This window comes from Lepisosteus oculatus, chromosome 17, assembly GCF_040954835.1.
Source record: "Lepisosteus oculatus isolate fLepOcu1 chromosome 17, fLepOcu1.hap2, whole genome shotgun sequence".
Classification (NCBI taxonomy): domain Eukaryota; kingdom Metazoa; phylum Chordata; class Actinopteri; order Semionotiformes; family Lepisosteidae; genus Lepisosteus; species Lepisosteus oculatus.
Window position 1 is genome coordinate 2,692,733 of NC_090712.1, and position 21,129 is coordinate 2,713,861.

At 40.7% G+C, this 21,129-nt stretch overlaps 1 long non-coding RNA gene across 11 annotated transcripts in view; it reads left to right on the forward strand.

Annotated features, from left to right (window-relative positions):
- Positions 1-21,129, forward strand: part of LOC107079312 (uncharacterized) — a 90,405-nt gene that overhangs the window by 33,817 nt on the left and 35,459 nt on the right. For all 11 annotated transcript variants that reach the window (XR_011182293.1, XR_011182297.1, XR_011182294.1 and 8 more), the window contains one exon: positions 3,564-3,733. This is a non-coding gene — a long non-coding RNA (uncharacterized lncRNA). The remainder of the gene's footprint in view (positions 1-3,563; positions 3,734-21,129) is intronic.

A 21,129-nucleotide genomic window follows, 5' to 3' on the forward strand; every position in this document is an offset into this window, starting at 1 on the left:
CTTTAAAGTGCTCTACCCAAATTGCAGTATAATCAATTATTCCAGAAAATATGCAAAGATAAGTGAATGCAATTCTTCAGGGCATTCATGACTGGTGTGTGACCTCTGCTTAAATTGAGCTTGACATCTTTTCCACTCTCCCATACAGTTTGGTAATGAAGGATTGTCGAAGGTTGTTCCAAATATACTGTAACTATAACTAGATAAAGTAGAGACAGACGGCTATATAAACCATACCACCTGCTTTACTGTAGCTGCTCTACACTGTCCACCTTCCAGCAAGCTCCCACTGACTACTGGCTGAAACGTGGACTTTCTTCCAGGCTTGGTCATCCCATTCTTTCATTTCTGCTGCCTGTTTCAGCCTTTTTTCCTCTTTTCTTGCCCCTTCTCAGCAAAGGATTCCAAGCGGCTCTTTGCCCATAGGTGTGCGGAGGTGAAGCTTGTTGTTCTTGAAGATATGCTGAGGCCTGTTCTTGCTGTGTGATCATCCACCAGATTATTTCCGGGCTGTTGCAGGTCATGTGGGGAATTTCCACTGAGGAATTCTCCATCAGTTTTGGAGAGTTTTTTTTTTGCTCCACCATGTCTGTTGTCCACAGTGCGAATTTCACTGATCATTTACAGGGCCTCATCTACTGTACAGTATGGCCCAGGGTGAAACGTGAAGTCAGGCTGTAGCCTGTCTGTAAGAGTGGCCTTCTTTCCATGAAGCAGTGCTTTGGACCCAACTTGTCACGTGGGATGTCCTTCCCAGGAGTGCTGTTGTTCACCGCAAGTTTCAGACTCTAAACTCTCGGGCTACACTTACGTAGGCCTTGTGCTGGTTTGGTACAATCAGGTTGGCTGTTGGCCAGATGTCCCATCTCCCCATGGCACTGCATTAGGCAGCATTTCATTTTTACACTTGTCATTCGATCATGTGTAATTATTGCCGTGTGAACTACAGTATTTCCAGTACACTATATATCACAATACTACAGGTACTATAATCTATATACTATAATCTTCCTTTTGGTTTGAATGCTGCGTAATATCATCCATTTGTGAACTTGTGACCTCCATAAGCACCTTTGGATGACAGGAGCTTAAAGGATATGGATCCTGGGATATCCCTCATATTTTTCCATTGTGTCTCGAGACCACAGTGGAGTGGTGGTTAGGAGCTCCTGCCCTGTGGGAGCTGTGCTGGTGTATCTTGGCGAATATGCTTCACTTGGGTTGCTCCAGTCCCAGGCCGTGTTGTTTAATTGGGGAACCCTCTGGGTGCTAGTTGCACATGAGGATTTGTTCTCGGTTGCTTTATCTGACAGATTAAACAAAGCCTTTTGAAGTCTGATATGTGTTTCTCTTGTTTTATCTGTTAGAGTATCAAAGCCCTTCTGTACATCTGATCTTATTGCTATAAAGGGCTATTTGGCCCTTTATGTCATTGTTAAAAGAGAAGGAAGACTCCTCTTAAAAAAGACCTCATAAATGGTTTTATGAAATGTCCACCTGTATTGTGTGAAACGTCTGCAATTCAATTACCGTTTTGAATTGCTTTGAAAAAGTTGTCTGCTTGACGTATGCTGCACATGTTATTTTTGTAAGTGTTCAGCTCCTTGACCACATTACAGTCATCTTTGGGCGAGTGGGTGAAGATAAACAGATGATGAAAAGTATCGGTTACTCATAGGTAAACTTGTCATATTGGTTCAAGCATCTAATAACAGATGGAATAAATGTAGCACAAGCATGAGGTGTGTAAATAAGGTTCTGAGTAGCTGAAGGCACGTCTCTTTACCTCTTTCTTCTTCACATTGATGCTATTGTTCCTGGTGTCACTTTAAACTAGTAATGAAATAATGTGCTCTCCATCCAGCCAAGGCCTCAATTAAAAAAGAGAACCTGATTCATTTTTGTTCCTGGTGCTCTCTGGAAAGCATTTCATAAGCTGTATTAAAAAAGATAAGGGAGAATAAAGCATCCTTATTATTACTGTAGTGAAGAAACTGGGGACAATGGAATTTGTGTTCTAAAATCATTTCTTTGTTACATTAAAAGAAGGTGGATAATTTATCTGCTGTAGTCAGTTTCCCTTGTGTGTTTAAGTTATTTGTGTTATTCTCAGTCCTTATCTTTGCCATCTTCTTTCATGTCAGCAGAGAAAATTTGGGCTGCTGGTCTTTTTCTCTCTAACAATTAAAAAATAGCTTTGACTTCTTCTTGAAGTAAGACTTGACCATTTGTCATCATATTCTTATCAAGGAAAGAAAAATAAAGGAGAAAATAATGTTTTCTCTACAACCATTCAAATAAGAGTTGTCTTCATGCTTAGGCCCCTTAAGTTCCAGTTATAACTTACTAAAATGTTTTGGGAACATGGGGGGTAGTTCAATTTCTTTGCAAACTTCTCCCATTTGATGCTACAGATGCTGCTTTTCTTCAACATTCATGTATATTTTCCTTTTTCGTTGCCTTGCTAATGACAGAGTTTTCGGTCCGATGAAGCAAGATGTTTGCTCAGCACTAATGCCACAGTGGAAAAATGGAAACCTAGTTTGTTTGATAAGGCTTTTTGGTAAACCAATGTGCTATGTTTCTAATTTTAAGCTAAAATTTCACGTGTAAGTTTTGAGCCCCCTCAGCAAATTATAAATGTCAGCTTTCTATGAATTCATTAAATTATTAAAGGCTTTCAGATTCTACATAAAATCTATTTGTGTAGTACCACTCAGCTCATTAAACTATTCCTTTATGGAGTTATACATGGTGTTAGGCGTTTTCCTACAAATACACCAACACCGGAACCAGAATATTTTGCATTTTTTACCTCAACTTTGTTTCTTCACTTATCTTAAACATGTGCTGTCTCTCCTTCACTAATGTAGGGTCATTTTTACCAGTGCTTTCCATGCAGTTTAAGTGTCTTGAATCTCTGGTATGGCAGTTATCTTGTCATGACATTTGTCCAGTTTTCCACTCCAAACTCATCCCAAGAGAGGCTACTGCCTGGGAACTCTTTTTAGGAAGTGTCTATTTTTACTTAGCTGTTTTTTCCCAGAGATTCTTTCTTAACTTCTCCAAATTTGGCATAACGCCTGTTCTTCTGATCTGTGCACAGCTGTATGAAGAAGCAGTTGTGCCAGTTGTACTCAAATATATAAGTTAACAAACTGTTAAATAAAGAACAAATATCCTTACGCTGTAAACCTGCAACATGTACACAATATATTTTGTCTCTTTTTTTCTGCGTCTCTTTTAACAGATGCATCCAACTTGTGACTTCCTTGTAATGGCAGCTTGTTCATTCAATAAAACCCACAAGCAACTCTGTTTGTCACACTTAATTTAAGGGTCTTGGCTTTTATCAAGTTTTATCAAAAGAGCATCAAACGGTAACAAAAAGTTACGTAAAGTTCATACGTACTGTACAATTTAGTGTTGCAAAGATCTCAGAGCAAAGTGTTTCTCTTTCCTTCATCGAACCACTATAGAGCTGTGTTAGGTCTCAGAGCTGAATGCATCTTCTTTCATGGTGAGGCAACCAAGTGATACGTGCTGCATGCTTGTCTTTCTAGGGAGAGCACAGCTCGCCTTGATTATTTTGGGTCCGTGGAGTGCAGAAAGGGTGGGACTCCCGGTGGATGTAGAAAGACTTCCAAGCCTTGGTGTCACCCAGGAATCATCCCCAGCAAAGCAACCCTCGGAGACGGCGAGATCCTGAGAACTTGGCCAGTCATCTTGTGAGGTATGAAAAGAACGCTTCAAAGAGGAAGTAGTGGTTTGTGAGTCAGCATACATGAGCAATTATGTTCCATTTAGCTCTCAACTGTTTTTTTTTTGTCTTAGTCATTTGGATAGCTAGAGCCCGGGAGGGAAAGACTGTGTGGGACATTGTTCAACATGTGTGGGAAATGAGTGTGTTTTAGTCACTATGAATTGAAACTAGTGAGGGACAGACCTCCAACCAGTCCTTTTTTCTTATATGTGTTTCTTCTAAAGTAAAAACGAAGATCAAGGACATTTGGTAAGCATTATTTCATTTGGTTTTGTTTACATAGCGTTTGATATTCCCCTGGTTATGAAGGGGGTATATGGTTAAGTTTGTAAGCTCAAATTGGATACTACATTTTCTGGAAACTGCTTGCAGAGAGATGGGGGTGCGTCCTTTTCCGAGAGGTTTTAGGATAACGGGAACGTTGGCAAGATAGCTCCAAATACTACATGAAAAGTAGTCGGGAATAACGCGTAACAGCAGGCTCTTTGACTTAATTTAATGCTTGTCGCGTGGTAATTTGGCCATGTCACATGTCAGATATACTGTGTAGTTTTATGATGCAATGCTGTGATAGGCCGAATAAGTTTTATATCAATAAATACAGTATATTTCACAGCGTGAGATAAAGAAGTGGCTTACCCTGCGTGTGTGTGGCTGTATCCCCAGCCTGTACCTTTTGGTTTGTTTGGTTTGGGTCAGTTGGCAGCATAGCAAGGTTTTGCAGAGCAGTGAAGGTATTTATAAGATAGCTTTCCATTATTGTTTTCGCTGCAGGGTTTTCTTTTTAATTGAAAAAATAACCTGCTTTCTTTACTGTAAGCGTTTTCAGAAAGAATTATCTTCCTTGTACAATATCAGGGCAATGTGAAATGTATGTAGCGTGTTAAGGCTTGTATGTAGTTAAAATCTCATTAGCCGTGTTTTTAAACATTTCGAGATCATGACCACCATTCAGTTTGTGTGTTAATGGGTTTTTATACTTTCACATTCATAATAGGTATCGTAATCCAGATCACACGCTAAACAGTGAATCTTTTCAGGATTATGTCAGCATATGTAATTCACTTCAGGAGCTCAATATTCAAGATAATGAGTAAAAGTCATAGAAATTCATTAGTTTTGATTAGATAAAGGTGTGGTATCAGACATTTTTTGATGATCAGACATCTTTTTGGCCTCTTAGCATTGCAAGGTCATTCTTGTTATGACTGTTTCTACTTCTACTACTATTAGAAAAACAGATTATTTTCAAATGAATGGTAAGCAGTTTCTTTCGTTGTATTAAATTATAAAAACATGTATTTACTTCTAAATGTGTGTTTTTGCAGATATTTATTCAGCCTGTTTTGACCCTGCCTCTCCTACCAATACAGGGGAGAATGAGCCATTTCTTTAAAGCATGTGCTATCAGGCTGCTTGTGTCTTTACACACTGTAGACGGAGACAGGAAGCTTCACGTGCTACTCAGAGGACGGGAGTGTCTTTTGTGCTGATAAATCCTTAGTCTTGTGTGTGGCGTGGATATTCTTGGGAGTGGCCTTTGCAGCTGGGGCCGGTTCTTACTTGACTGCCTTCACCCAACCTCATTTGGGCAGTACTAGGCCCAGATTCAGCAAGGACTTCAGATAAATCTGAAGCCGAAAAGATCCTTGGAGCCTCCCTCCCTTCCATTTCTGTTACCCACCACAAACGCTGCTTACACAGGGCCTCCAGTATAGTAGATGACCCCTCCCACCCCTCCCATAAACTCTTTGCCCTCCTACCATCTGGAAAAAGATATTGCCGTGTACGGGCCAGCTCCACCAGACTCTGTAACACCTTCTTCCCACAGGCTGTCAGGCTCCTCAACACCCTGGAATCTACTTGCACCCACACCAATTCCAGAAACAGGGTTTAAATCCCCCAAGTGTGTTGTGTACATTGTATTATGCATTAGCCTTAGTAATTTGCACTATCTGCACTTTGTACTATGTGTATCCTGTCTACAATGTCTATGTCAGTGTCCTGTCTGTATTTGCACCGCGGACCAGGAGGAACGATATTTCATTCCACTGTATGCTTGTATATGGCTGGAATGACAAACGTGAACTTGAACTTGAAATCTTTCTGGGATGTTCAAGCCTGTGACCTAAACTGCCCGCAACATGAAGGGAGCCTTGAAACTGCAGGTGCACTGTATTGAGATATTCCGCGTTTCAGATCCGAATCCTGGAAGTTTAAATAAGCTGGTTAAACTCTGCATTCTGTCTGCCCATTGCAGCTCTGTGTGCAGCTGTTGGTTCAGTAAGGAAGGAAGTGGGAAGTACTGTGGATGGGGTTGGTGGTGCTGTTGAAGGATGCCATGCTGGTATAGTTTGCTCTTCTTGTTACTGAAGGCCTTTGACCCTCTCGACATTTATTTGAAAGAGGGGGCAGTCCTTCTAAATTGAACTTGAATGTATAATTGTTCAACTATAACAGGAAATTCCATCCATTTGTGTGTTTTCCTTGCTTTTGTTTTCTTTGGCTTTCAGAACACTGTCTTGGTCTGAATCCATCCTGCATACAGTGCTTTAAAGTACATATACAGTACCACATGGGCTTTTGAATTAGATCATGGAGGTTATGACAGAGTCGCTCTCTGTGGCTCTTCCTGTGTTTAAATTGCTGCATTAATACAGATTTAAGTGCAATGAATATCTCTTAATTATGTGGAACACGCATAAGTAAAAGGTGATATTGTTTACGTCTGAGCAACAAAACTTCGTGGGGTTATTTGCATTGTTTTTTTTTCCATAAATACAAAAAAGGGACTGACTTCTTGATGAAAAATTGATTTCTTCTGAGAACCCAATGCAAAATTAAGGTCTCTGTGCTGTCCCCGTTGTTTTTTACATTATACACTAATGATTGTGTAAGCCACTATGAAAACTGTTTGATTATTAATCGGATGACGTTACCTTGATTTGACTTTGAATGATGACCACAACAATTACAGGAGATAAGAATTTTTTTGTAACTGGTGTCAGGATAATTCCCTGAACACAGGAAATGATCATTGATTTTAGAAAGAAGTTTTCTATCCCTGTGATCCTTTAACTGTTAGTGGAACTGTTACTGAAACAGTACATTAATATAAATTTACAGTATTGACACTGTAATCGAGTGTTAATTGCCTTGGACTACCATTATGGAGGCACAAATACGTTAAAAAATATGTTAAAGTACCGTATGGACTTTTAATGTAGAAAGCGCAATGTTGATACTTTCTTATAAGAGTTTTGTTCAGAGCATCCTAACCTTTTGTGTTCAGACCTGGGGAGGTGCCTTGTTGTTGTAGAACAAAAACTAAACTGAGCAAAGTTATCGGAACCAGTGGCAGGCTTACCAGCATATCCTTGGACTCAACATGTCTAACCGAGCAACATAAAATCTTAGATGACCCCTCTCAACCAGTCTTTTCAGAATATCCTCTGGGAGGTACTAGATAATAATAATAAACATCACTTTATCAACCCTTTACAATTTCTTGCATTAGGAATGATCTTTTTGCATACCCCAGCTTGCTCTCCATGAGACACACAGACAGAGAGAGAAGCTGGGGGTCAGAGCACAGGGTCAGCCATTGTACAGCGCCCCTGGAGCAGTTGGGGTGAAGGGCCTTGCTCAGGGGCCCAACGGTGTAGGATTCCTCTTCCGGCTGCGGGATTTGAACCAGCAACCTTCCAGTCACAGGCGCAGATCCTGAGCCACAGAGCCACTGCTCTGCCCCATTTGTAGATCTTTATAGAATCTTTATAGATCCCCTCTATAAAGACTCAGAGAGCATTTATTTCTTTTATACCTAAAAGCATTCATTTGTTGAACAATGAAAAAGTTGTTTGCAAGATCTTATTGTTGTTGCAGATTGTTGAAAAGGTCATTGGCTGTTTTTTTAATCTTATGGTACTGGAAGAGTTCTGATTGGGCTGTGCATATTTTTGAATATTGTTTTGTATTATGGTATTACACTGTTGTTGTATTGTATTATTGTCTTATACCTGTCTGTTATATGTTTATGAGCTCTTGATGGGGAACACAAATTCCCTTAGGGACAATAAAGGTTAATCCAATCCAAAATTAGTTATTCATTGTAGTGTCAACTAGTGTCACCAAAATGTGTTCATTGTGCAAGAAATACAAATTGGAGAGGGTGGGATTGCTCATGGCAGGGCAAAGGCACTTTGTAGTTTAAAATTTGTGCTACAGCTCACACACTTTATAGAAATCTTCTTTCAGATAGGTTGTCTGATAACTGTGGTAGAAAATATTGGCTTAGCCCTCTGTGTCACATGTGTCTGAGTCTGTGAGATACTGTATATGCCAGCAGAGGTGCACAAAAGATCAAGTGGTGCAGATTAACGTGAGTGCTATGAGGATGTAAAGGCAACAGAAGGAGTATACTGTGGCATGTGACACATGTCCAGGCTCTTGTGGAATGCAATTAAATAAAGAGGAGAGCATACTGAGCCTGTTCTGAAACAGGCCATCGATTTCCAGAATAATGCACTGGTATCAAATTAATGAAATGATCGGATTGACTCAGCATAAGCACGTGTTGAAGTCTGGGTAAAAAATAATTGCTCTGTAGCAGCATAAGCAGATAGAAGTCATGTCCGTCGTTGGTCTCTACCAGTTTTAGTTTTTGCATTTGCTAGATATTACCGAGGTGCTGAGGACCATACTGTATTTGGGCTTGTTGAAAGGCAGACGACACAATATCATTATATCTCTTATATCTCAGTTCTGTGGCTGTGTGGCATAGTGGTGTCGCTGCAGTCGAAACGAAACGTCAGGCTCTAATGGAGTCTGAGGGTATAAATTAAAAAGGAACAAGTGTGTTAAAGTTGCCACGTTTGACCAGAAATTAGCCAGCTGATCAAGCTGATGAGTAAAGAAGGTTTGTTCAGAGTATTATGGAAGTTTACTGTAGTAAATTGGCACAGTGTTTTAATTGCACTTTCCATGCGTGTTCCCCATGGTTTCCTGTTGTTATTGTAGTGTGACACTAAGTATTATCACACTGATACAAGTCTTCAAAATCCTCAACTCAACATTGAGACACTAACCGGAGGACAGAGGTGGAATCTCTATGGGAGATTGCTGCATTAAAAAGCTAGCAAAAGGGGGCACTTCTTCATGGAAAGAGTTGTACGAGTATGGAGCAAGCAGTTATGCTGTTACCCTGGTTTCAGCTACCTTGCGTTTTTGTGTGGAATGGCTGGATGAGATCCTCTGATCAATTAACTGTTAACTACGTTGAACTTGTCACTGCTTTAAAGAGCTTTTACCCTTATTTTACTGGGATTTACTGCGCTACACTGTGCTTTTATCTTGATTGCACTGGCCTTTACTGGACTGGACTTTAGTTATATTGTGATTTCATTGGGCTTTACTGCACTATACTGTGCTTGTACCCTAATGCCATTGGGCTTTATTGCACTGTGCTGTGCTTCTATCCTGAAATCACTGGGCTTTACTGCTCTGTACTGTGCTACCACACTGAATGTACTGGGCTTTACCACACTTCACTGTGCCTTTACCCTGATTTCACTGGGCTTTACTGTGGCTTTTAGCCTGCTTTCACTGTGAATGGCATCCAACAGTAAGCTTTTAGGACGCTAGATTACACTACTTTACAAAGTGATTAATTACTTTAAATCAGGACCAGTAATTTATAAACCAGGTGATATACAGTAGCTTCTTGAAGTCTGAGAGTGTCTGCTCTGTCTTGGGGTGCCACCTCAGCACTGAACCATGTGGCATCAGTCACAGTCTGCGTAAAAGACCATATCCTGGTGGTAGAGTCAGTACCCCACGCGCCTAGTTCTGGTTAACCCAGTTACAGTAAATGTTGACAGTTATAGAAGGTCTTCTTCAAACTGCAGGCGATTTTAGTAATGACTTTCTGTGGAAACTGAGTGTGGTACACACCCCGCCCCGAGCTGCTGTATCTGTTCAGTACAGTCAGCACAGGGCTGCGTGGGCAACTTGTCTAAAATGAGTCAGCACAGTCCCCACATGCTCTGTTGCTAGGCAGAAAAAATGCATCTGTTATCAGCTTAGGTTTATCACTGCCAGCCTCCAGTCTCCCCCCCAAAAAAAATAAGAAAATAGCTGAAGTGGGCAGATGACTCTGAATTAAGATTCTGGTCCATGAGGTACCATAAACAATATGGCAAAGAATTTTGTGATGTAGCATTCCAGGGACGTTAACATTTTGTTTTGCAGATTGTAACCAATCAGCTGCAAATCTGAGCCCTTTTTCACCACAGTGTGTTTAATTTTCATTCATTTCAAAGCGGCCACCCGAGAATAGCTTTCTAACGTTTGAGAAAGAAAAGATGAGAAGAAGTGGGTAAGTGAGTTTGGTGGCATTTGTTCTTTCCCGGGACTGAAGCCTCTCGACACTGGCTGAAAAGGACTGCTGTCTGCTCTGATCTGGGCTTGTTTCAGTGGGGTCTTGGTTGTTACCAATCTGGCGGAAGTCTGAGTTGCACTTTTGCAGATGAGCAGCAAGTTCTTTGCAATATGAAGGCTGCAGGATTTTTGTTGTATTGGAGTGAGTTCTGCCATTAAGCTGCACTGTGTGCTGTGACTCCTTGAGCAGCAGACATATTGATTTCTTTTGTAAAAGAAAAAAACAATTTCCTATGTGAGAGGTTTTTAATGGTGTTTCATGCACTTAAATTTCAGTTTCTTAAACACTTCGGAATGAGACCCTTTTAAAAATGATTGAGAAGCGGAAGTAAGTATCCTTCAGTGTTTTTAGTTTTACGCTCTTCTTCCTCAGATAAATCTTGTATTTCTCAGAAGAATCACAGCACTGCGTACCATTTTGTTTCTAAGTTAGTGTTGCCAAACTGTTAATTTGGTGGTGTAAGGATATGATTCACTGATAATGATGGAATGACGTGAAGATTGCTGTGTATACAATATGTTTATATGCCGAGTCAAATTGTGTTGTCAGCTCAAAAACGTAGAAGAGGTCCCAGAAACCAGACTTGGGAGGGGATCCTTTTGACTTGACTTGTTTTCATGCTGAGGTTATTGGATTTGAATTTCTGCTTGATGGACATTATCCTTTGCTGAAGAAAGGGGCTACATATCTAGAGCGTAGACAGGCAGCTCCAGTCTCCCAGTACCAGGTTCCTGCACACCTAGAAGTGCCTTTCAATTAACATCCGATTGAGACATGGAAAGCATAATTTATTTGTCTAAATTCATTCGCTTCAGCAATTAAGGTCTAAGGTGGAGTAGTGGTTAGGGTTTGGACTTGGAGTGGGAGGATTGTGGGTTCAAAGCCCAGGAGAGACAGCCAAGTTATTCCAGAAAAATACCTAGCTGTATAAATGGGTGGTAAAATAAGCAGGACCAAGTCATGTAAACTACCCATCTACTCTAGATGTACAGCAGTATTTTTCCCTCGTGGAGACAAGCACTTTGATCTCTAGATTAAAAGGTCAGCCATAGGAGACGGCTACCCTTCCAGGAGAAGAGCACTTTATGATAACTGGGATAGAAAGAAAGACTCCCATTGCAACACAGTGTGATCCTCTTTCATGTTGTCTCCTATCTATCTCTAAGTGAAACAAAACACTTTTAATGAGGGACGTGTCTTTGGCCATGATGAACTAAAGTTAGGTTCTGGTTACAAAAGGTAAATCAGTGCTCTTGCTGAATAGAAAAGAAAGCTATATTGTGCTTCATCAAAAATTCATATTACACTTACACCTAGATGTAGCCAAGTATGTAGCTTAAACAATAAGGTATCAAGCCAAGTATTTTTCAGTTTCAGCTTCAGTTTTGTGTTTTTCGACCAACAGCAAGTTCAAATGCTCTAAAAGATCCACCCATCCCATTTTCTCCAGTTCGGGGTTACAGGGCAGCTAACAGCTAGGCACTAACCCTAGCCCTGGACAGCTAGTCCGTCACAGGCTGCACACAAACACCTACACACTCACACCAAGGCCAGTTTTCCCAGAAGCCATTTCACTTACCCATATGTCTTTGGATTGTGGGAGAAAATTGGAGCCCTCAGTGAAAACCCACATGAACACAGTGACAACATGCAAACTCTAATACATAGCACTCTAGGTCCAGAAGTGAACCCAGGGCTCCAGCACTGCAAGGCAGTAATACTAACAACTGCACCACGCTGTATGTCTTCATGCACATGAACATTGATAGTCAGGCAAGTTCAGTGTGACATGGTATACCAGGTACTTCTGGAAAAACCCCACGACAGACAACAGTTACTCCTAGTAAGAGTGGGCTCCATGCACTACTTGAAATGGCTCAGGAAGACTGAATAATTGTTGAACAACAGCACCGCTGCAGTATGGATATTGCAGAATTTTCACACATGCACAGTCTGAGATTACAGCGCAGCACGGCGTTGGGGAGGGAAATTTGCTTAAATTGTCTGCTCTAATAGAGGATAGGCTGTCTTACTGCTGCAGATGCCAGTGACAAAATTAAGTTCCTGTTGTACATTCTTAAGAAACCAAGTCAAGTGAGAAAAGAACTCTGATTTCTGTGGCAAGTTAAGGTGTAATAGAAGAGCTGAAGTAAAATAATAGCTGTCCTTAAGAAAGGAACTGATCATTTTTATGATTTGCTGCTGTTTTGTTGTGTTTTTTTTACATTGAAGTGATTAGGAAAGAGAGAATACTGTGATCATTGAGCTTCAGACTTTACCTTAATTATTTACTGTCTCAGTTAAATATTTTGATGAATTGATTATATCACTTTTGTAATGACTAATTTATTTTTGACATTTTTGTACTTAAGTTTTAAATTTGGACATTTAACCGCAATTCATTTGGAAAGCCTTAACAGTTAGAGTTGAACTCAACAGTGGTACTGCTAATTTTATTTTGAATGTTCAGGCATATGTCTTGCTTTTAGGTGGAAATCACTGTAGATTATAAGAAGGGTTTTTTTAAAACAGGCAGAGATTCCTAAACCATGGTGATGTGTGTGAAGTTTACCAGTTTATCTGTATTGTACCACTCTCTTCTTAATTTATATTTAGTTTCTGTTATAGTTAGTCAATTAGTTAAGTTTGCGTATCGTACTAAGTGTGGTATGTGGTATGATACCAAAATATGAGGGTTTGCATACACAGCAAATTAAATTAAAAAAGATTTAGATAAAATTCAAGACTGACCAAGTGTAGAGAGAATGTCCTACACTGACAAGCTGAAAGACCTGACGCTTCTTAGCCTTGAAAAGAGCAGATTGCTAGGAGACCTAGTTCAAGTTTTCAAAATCCTCAGGGGCATTGACAAAGTCAAACCATTGGAACTCTCCAATACAAGAAACAGTTCTGTAGGAGTGTGGGATAAGCTACCCGGCCATGTTTTTGAAGAAGATACCCTGCTTTCTTTCAAGAAGCTGCAGGATGAGATCCTAGGTCGGTTAGCTACTAAGTACCAAGTTGTGAGATGGATTGAATGGCCTCCTCTTGGTTGTAAATGTTATATTCGTATGATTTGACCATGTGCGATAACAAATGGATTATTGAGATGTTCAGTAAAATTAATAAAAAAAGTATGGTATGGTTTGAGATAGCAAACCACATTTATACAGTACATTTCTCTGACATCCTGTGAATTTATTATATATTGCTCTAATTTCAGATACTGTATATAGTACAGTATATGTGATGGCTGTGTGTATCTGAGCACTTTACTCTGAGACCCTAATCTTAAAATTTAATTAATTCTTATTGAAGTTTAGACCTTTATTTTAATAAAGAAACATAGTTGATTATACACAAAACTATAATTATATATATTACTTTTTTACTCTGGTACATTCCCCTAGTATGGGGAATGTTCAGTGGTTATGTGTATTTGACCACAATGAAAAAGCAGGCAATCTAGTAAAATCTTATTTAGATATTGCAGTTCCTGTAACTGTCTTAGATTATGTCGAGTCAGGCAGGGATCTTGGATGAGCCAACCTATTGCACGCATTGTTGATGAGTTTGTTTGCTTACTGCGTTCATTACCACATCTTTATCCAGAGATGGCTATAATCGCCATGGATGTGTGACCTCACCTCTCATCCTGGCAGTCCGGTGATCTGGCGAGACAGCTACAGACCCTGTGGGCAGGGCAGACTCCGAGGGGTGAGGAGGAAGGACAGTGCCGATCTGCAGTGGGAACTGGGGCACTACGAAGTCCGGTCTATACTAATAGTTCTCCGGACTGATAGGAGTCTCGGTATGCGTTGGCATCAGATCAGTCTCCTTTGGAAAATACTTGTCTGTGAGGCGGCGTGACTCACAGCAGGTCGCTGCTCGGAACAGGAAATTGGACCTCATCTGTCGTGCTGCTAATGCCTTTTTCTAGTCCAAATTCCGGCACATGTGGGAAAATCGCCACCCAGGTGACAATACATGTTGGTGGGTCACGTGTGGAAGGTCCTGAAATTAATCAGACTGTCTGTGTTCCTTAGCCTTAGCCTCCATCTTAATTTACAGTGAGTGTTTGGTGGACAGTCTTTTCCTTTGATGGATCCACTGTCTGTGGCCTTCATATGCTTCCAGAATGCTTTATTCATACAAATGAAGCAGACTATGATAAGGAATCAGACTGATAGCTCCAGCTTCTTCTTTGCTCTTCTACTAAGGTTACATCTGAAAGACTTGCGGTGCTCTCTTCTGGTTCTGATTTGCTTTGGATGTGTGTCTCTGTCGTGGTACAGCCAGCCAACAGCAGAACCTGCTTTGGTACTGTTCGGTCTGTATCCATAACTTTGTGTTAATCCCAGTAGCCAAGAAATACTTTGCTCTGGGCTTTCTCAATCTGGCCTCCTGAAAGCGCTCAGTTTGTGAAGCAGTTTCTCATGTCTCACCCTGATCTGCTGTGCAGTGGGGGTGCTCAGTGTCACCCAGGTGGGAGCTGTACTTCAATGCTGGATAAAGAGGGACCCCTCTTGTATGTAAAGAAATTTGAGCTCTTTTGTTACCTTCCAATAATATTACATCATAAAATAATAGATTAAAAAAAATCTTTCTTAAAAGCTAAATTAAGTGAATGGGGATTTGACCCATATTTGGTATCGCTAGCATAAAAAACAAAACCAATTAAATATCTTCAATTATAGAAATTTAATTTTTAATTTTCTTTGCATCTCATTCAAACCTTTATCTCAAAGCCCTTTAAGATCTTTTTAATGAACCTATTGTGCAAAAACTGATAATGAATTAAATGAACAAAAAATATTATAAGAATAAACACATGCATTTATTGGAGTGATAAACAGAACAGTACCACTATACTGTATATACAATGCATACATGAAATTCATTTTTGTATAATTTGTATGATGTTAGGGCAGAAAACACAAAAAAAATAAATGAATCCTGCAGTATTCCCTGACAGCTCCATATCTCACAGGAGAAATATAATTATCCTGTACAAAATACTTTTAGACACATTTTATTAGTATTCACAGATAAAGTACAATAATCAAAAACCCCTTTTTAAGTAAGGCATGGTATCCTATATGTAATGGAGTCAGTGAAGTTTCTAAGAGCTTTTAAAAATCATGTTTCTAGATTACATGAATCTTACCCACATGTCTCAAATATCAAGACAGCTGTTGTAAATAAAGATAAAAAATATCTTCCCCTTTTAATTTCCTTCAATAGATATTGGTGATTTGAAAGAGAATGATATGGAATTTCTAATATGCCCAGATGTGCCTTCTCTGTCATTTCACATTTATCTGTTGTCTTTTGTCTAAGAGCAAATTCATCTTGCTATGATTAATAGTGATGTTGCGGGCTGCCTGTTTCTCAGAACAGGCAACATGTTGTACAGTATGTGTTAACATTGAATTTATTTCTTAAATGTGTGCTTCAGTGAGCAGCAAAACTTGAATGTGTTACTATTTTCCCTAAGTCCTAAGACAAAACAAAACAGATTAGAGATTAAATTTCAATGAAATGTAGGAAGTTAAATGAAGGAGCAAATAAGAGGAATGACATGCACAGAGCGGCCATGCCATTTATAAAAGGAGTTTTCACTACTGCTTGTGACATACTTTTTTCTCCTGTAGTGACTCTGAGCCTTGGTATACTCTGACTTTGCTTTAGATGTAGTAAGATATGAAAATGTAATTCAGGAGACCAGGAACGCGAGGGGAATTTACAGTATAGTGTTTTAAGAAATGATGTCAGGTACTTACACAAGATTTGTAGTTAATATGAAAAACATGTTTTTTTCAATTTCTTACGAAACAAAAGTGGGTTGTGGGAGTTGCTTCTGCATTGTTCGCTGTCAGTGGCTTTCATTTTGAGCTTATTTACTCATTATATTCTTAGATGGCACTTTCATAGCCCTCCTGGTGGGGAGGTATTGTTCTCTGATTTGGTCACCGTAACTATCAGTAAATGTGCTCCACGAGCACAATTTATGAAATATAAGCCAGTGAAGCATTTGTTACAGTTCTCTGTATGCTTGCATTGCAAGCACATTAGTGCTGTAAGACATCTCAGAATTGGCACAGTCAATCCATGCTACTACTAATAATGGTGATGGCGATTTTTTTATACGTGGGTCTTTCTGGTTTAATAAGTGCTCTACTGTTACTTTGAGTCTAAAGAAAGTGCCTCTTTCCACATTTCGAATGATTAATGTCCTAAGAATGATAGTTTTTTTTTAATTTCTAGATGTACAGTAAAAACTGAAGAATTCTAAAAGGTAATAAGCTCTGCATCAACAAAAGATTGCTCGATTTAAAATGGACTAACCTGCGGTGTGTTAGCCTCTGTGGGTGTGAGATTTGGATAATGCAAAGACATTAAAATGGTCAGAAGGAGATATTGAGGCCCAGAATGATGTGCTGCCTGTGTGATGTCTGCTTTAAATGCAGCCACCTGCTGGGCTCCAGCACTGGCCTAAGGCATGAGAGACAAAGCGATGTTTGGCCTGTGTTGGGAATCCTGCCTGTGCTGGACCAGTGCTTGGATTTCCTTTTGTGGTTTACAAACCGACACTGGACCAGCTGTGGCCTGATTGAAATTGTGACTGTGCTTAAACAGGATTTCCAGCGATGAAAACGGATTTTGGTTTCTTGAAGTGCTTCAGTACAGTCAGATATTTTTGTGTCTCATTTTTTTGTATATCTGTTTTATTCATCTAGTTTCATGATGGTAGGGATGAAGGCTCAGCGAGTTACAGCAGACGTGTTGCACGTTACCCTGGCCTCTGAAAGAAACCTGCTCTCTAGCCCCTTGGTGCTTTAGAGGCCAGCAACTGTGTGTTGATCGCTGAACACAAAACAAACGATGGTTGCTACCGGGTCTCTTGAATACCGAAGTTTCGCCTTCACCCTACTTCCTTTTCTGTGTCTCCAGTCATTCAGGCGTTTGTGCTCTGACCTACAGCCTTTCACCTTTTCTCAGTAGCTCAAGAGCAGTGACAAAGTGCGGACAGCTGTACTGAGCTAGTGGTCTACACTGTAACACACCAGATGACTCACTGTTCCGCTGACCCGCAGCAATGATTAAAATTGTGAAGCCAGTGTTTCATGAGTTCGGTTTTCAAGATTGGTCCACTTGAGAAAGTGCGTGGAAATTTAAGCCTCCTGGGGTGGGAGAAGAAGGTCAGTATTTCTACAAGGAATGTGCATGTACTGTATGGTCTGAAAGTATTGGTCTGATTCTAATGAAAGGGGATAAAAATGTGTTAGAAAGAGGTGATAACATTAGGAGAGTTCCCATTCTGCAAAGACCACACCCAATGCTACAGTATATAAAAAAGCTTAGATTTACCTTATTTCTGTTTATATTTATAATTTAAATGTATCTATATAACGCCAAACAGTACATTACATTAATAACAGTGTCTAGCACAGTGATACACTGCATTTATTTCATTTAAACTGAAAAGCAGATGCACAAAATACTATAAAGCCTCCCAAGTCTAGGGCATTTGAGCAATTAAACACCATTTTTGAAACGTGTTGCAAGAAGATGCTTGATTATAAAATGGTGGATGTGGTTTACTGTTCAAGGATGAGATTGTATCATGTCTCCCTTCTAATAAAAGGAATGTAAGGTGATGTGCACTTGTAAACACTGCTATATCTAGTATTTTGTGCATCTGCTTTTCAGTTGAAATTAAATGAACGCAGTGTATCACTGTGCTAGATACTGTTATTAGTTTAATGTACTGTTTGGCATTATATAGAACTTAGTAGATGGACAGTTTATTCACTGTAATACAGTGCCGTTGTGCCTTTATAGATTATATTCTGTAAGAGGTCAGTCAGTGGGCAGGTTGATCTTCTTGGCAGATCTGACCAGCTGCCCCCAATGGCAGCGACTGCCCAGACTCAGCTGGGTCTTTTTCGGCCACAGCCTTGCAGTTTGAGGTGCAGGTGGGACTCCAGCCAGGTGCCGGGCGCCTGCAGGCTGCTTGTGACGTCAGTGAGGGATGTTCTGCACCTCCTATCAGTACAAGCCCTCCTGTAGGGCTCCATGGAGCTTGAAGTGAGTCCAAAGGAGAGTGGCTCTGAAGACGGATAGGGTTGGTCTCCCTGTGAGGGTACCGGCTTCGTTACCAGATGGCTGAGTCTTATGTAATTTGCATTTCCAAACTGAGCACTAAATAACTAATAATCCGTGATTCTAGATGTACAAAAGTGTCATATGCCCATTGTCAAGTTAACTGAGCAGTGACGTGTAATAACTCCCCTGCTGTTCCCTTACTTATCTCTATTGTGTTTCCTGAGTTTCAGGATGTTGCAGAGTTTAAATGTGCAACAAAAGCATCAATATTTCATAGTTAAGCATTTAGCACTAAAGCCTGAGCTCCTCACATAGGGTTTCTGATGTGGCCAAGGTGCGTGGAGATAAAGTATGCTTGAGCTGGTGGCTCAAATCCAGAACACAACTACACACAGCAGCACACGACCTGCTGTCTCCTCCATGTTCACTCCTGGGCAAAACACAGGCGGAAACTTCTGGGGAAAATGCACAGCTTTCTTCCAGAAGAATGCATGTCGGAGAATCAGGAGCGAGAGAACTAACCAGGACAAAGATGAGGAGAGCCCTGGTAACAAGGGGGAGGACTCGAAACAAAGAGTCAAAGAGATCAAACCCCACAATGCCAAAAAAACAAAACCATGAGCTCACCCTTCTGTCTGCTCCCCTCCTGTAATAGGCTTGGTCACGCAGTCCATAGTGAGGAAACATGAAACATAGGAGGTGAATCATAAAACCTAAATTCCTGTATCTCTTTGCTTTTTACAGTTGCAATCCACCCCAAAAAAAATAAAAAGAAACACTTGCATTTGTGTGTGTGTGTGCAGACTGTTTCAACTGAAACTGCTCTGTAGGTGGGGAATTACCTTCCCGAGTCAGTGCTGAACTCCAGACAGTGTCCCCACCAACGCAGAGTCTCCCCACATCCAGCTGGAGTGGGGCTTTGACTGCACTCCCCACACAGCACAGGAAAGTAGCACAGCCGTGGGCATGCCGTCTGTAGCCCGGCCGGGCCCCGCGGGTCCTTGATGATCTTCAGCAGAGAAGAGCGCGTCTCAAAAGCGCGGGCAGACGTCACAGGTGAAGATTGTGAAGCCATAAAAATGCAAGCTTGGGGAAAGGTGAGGTAAGCATCAAAACCAGTAGTGGTAAGGGAATTTTATTTTCCTCTTCTGGCTTTCTCGGCCTCACCTTTAAACCGAGAGCAGCAGTTCAGATAAACATTAAGCATCGCTCCTCTTATGGGGAATATCTGTGTAATCTGGAATTCGTATCGTCTGGCATTCATTGACCCTTTTAGAAAAGCCTTTTGAGTAAATCTGCTCAGATATCATGAACTCTTTTTTTTTTTTTGAGAATGGTCCAGGTCTGTATGAAAAGTGAAGAAAACAAGCTTGGATGATATTTCCGAAAATTAACTTGGCGTTTTCATTGGTTTCACGTCAAACATGAAACTGTTCAGCTTTCTGATGTTCTCCATGAGTGAGCAGTTGTGCTGTTAGTGCATCACTAACTTCTACAGGGAGGAGTAAGGAGGCCATTAATGAGGTCCTGTCTTATTGATGACCCATTGGTTACCCAGGCAGCAGAGCTGGATGAAGAGCATGGTGGTATATGATACTTACTGTAGGATAACACAGAGTATGAGTAGCCTTTGCCACTCACCAGGAGCTGAAATAGCAAGATCTTTCTCTGGGTCTTACACAGTCACTTCAGTGTAGTAATGAGTGGGCTTCTTATCGATAGTGTGGGCGGCAGTGAAGATGATGTGGGCGTTTGGGACTTCGGGAGCCTCTGTCATACTACTGACAGTAAGAAGAGGCAGATGTGTCTTCTGAAACTCATGTTGCACTCTGACAGAGCTCTATTCAAATTGTTGCATGCTAAACCTTTTTTGGCGGCTGTGGATGGGAGGGTCTCGTCCAACGCCCATACAGATTCTTTTGCTAAAACGTTCGTTTCCATGGCTGTTTTTTTTTGCTTTGCTGTGGGTTATAATTGCCGAGGCCTTTCATTATCTGAACACTGTGTACACTGACCTGCTTTTGTTTTTACTGTCCCACAATAACATGCCTTTATCTTCAGCAAAGGAAACTGTACAACATTCTGTGCAGTAAGGCAGTATAAGCTCAAAATGAGACTGCCAGCTCTCCTGTTACACTTTTATCCCTCTGGTATTTTTGTGGCGATGTTCTGAGGGTCGGATGTAGCCGCTCAAAGTCTAAGTTCGACTAATGCGCTACCATAATAAATTGATAATAAATTGAAGCAGTTCCTTCCTGATCTGATTAAAGTGGCTGTTGTTTCCAGATGTGAGTGGTAAGTCATTTAGGCCAGCTTGTTCAGTATAATCCTCAAAGAATAATTTGACGATGGGGGTGGTGGTGGCCCCAGTAGGTCCATATTCTATTCATGTCAGACCCTCTGCTGTGGGAGGTGCTGTCCTTCAGAAGGAAATGTTTTAACCGAGATCCTAGACGCTGGTGATCAAATATCTCATGGCACTGTGGGGGCGTTTATCCCAGTACTGGCTAAATTCCACTCTGACCTCCTGCAGTCTGGTCTACTTCAACTTCATCCGTAATTCATTTGATGAAACCATGTTTCACTTCTCCACCTGACGTGCTGTGAAATGTCTCCTCATATTTGTAAGTGGCTTTGGGTTCTTCAGGCGTGAAGAGTGCTATAGAATTGCAATTAATTATATTATTACATTTGTGTACCTAGTCCTTGTGTCCTTTGTACCAACTCCTTTGTGTGCCAATTCCTTAGTCATCAAATGGCCAGAAGGCTTTGCACTGTGGAGACAGATTCACTGTACCTGTGAGTATCTTAAGGGAAC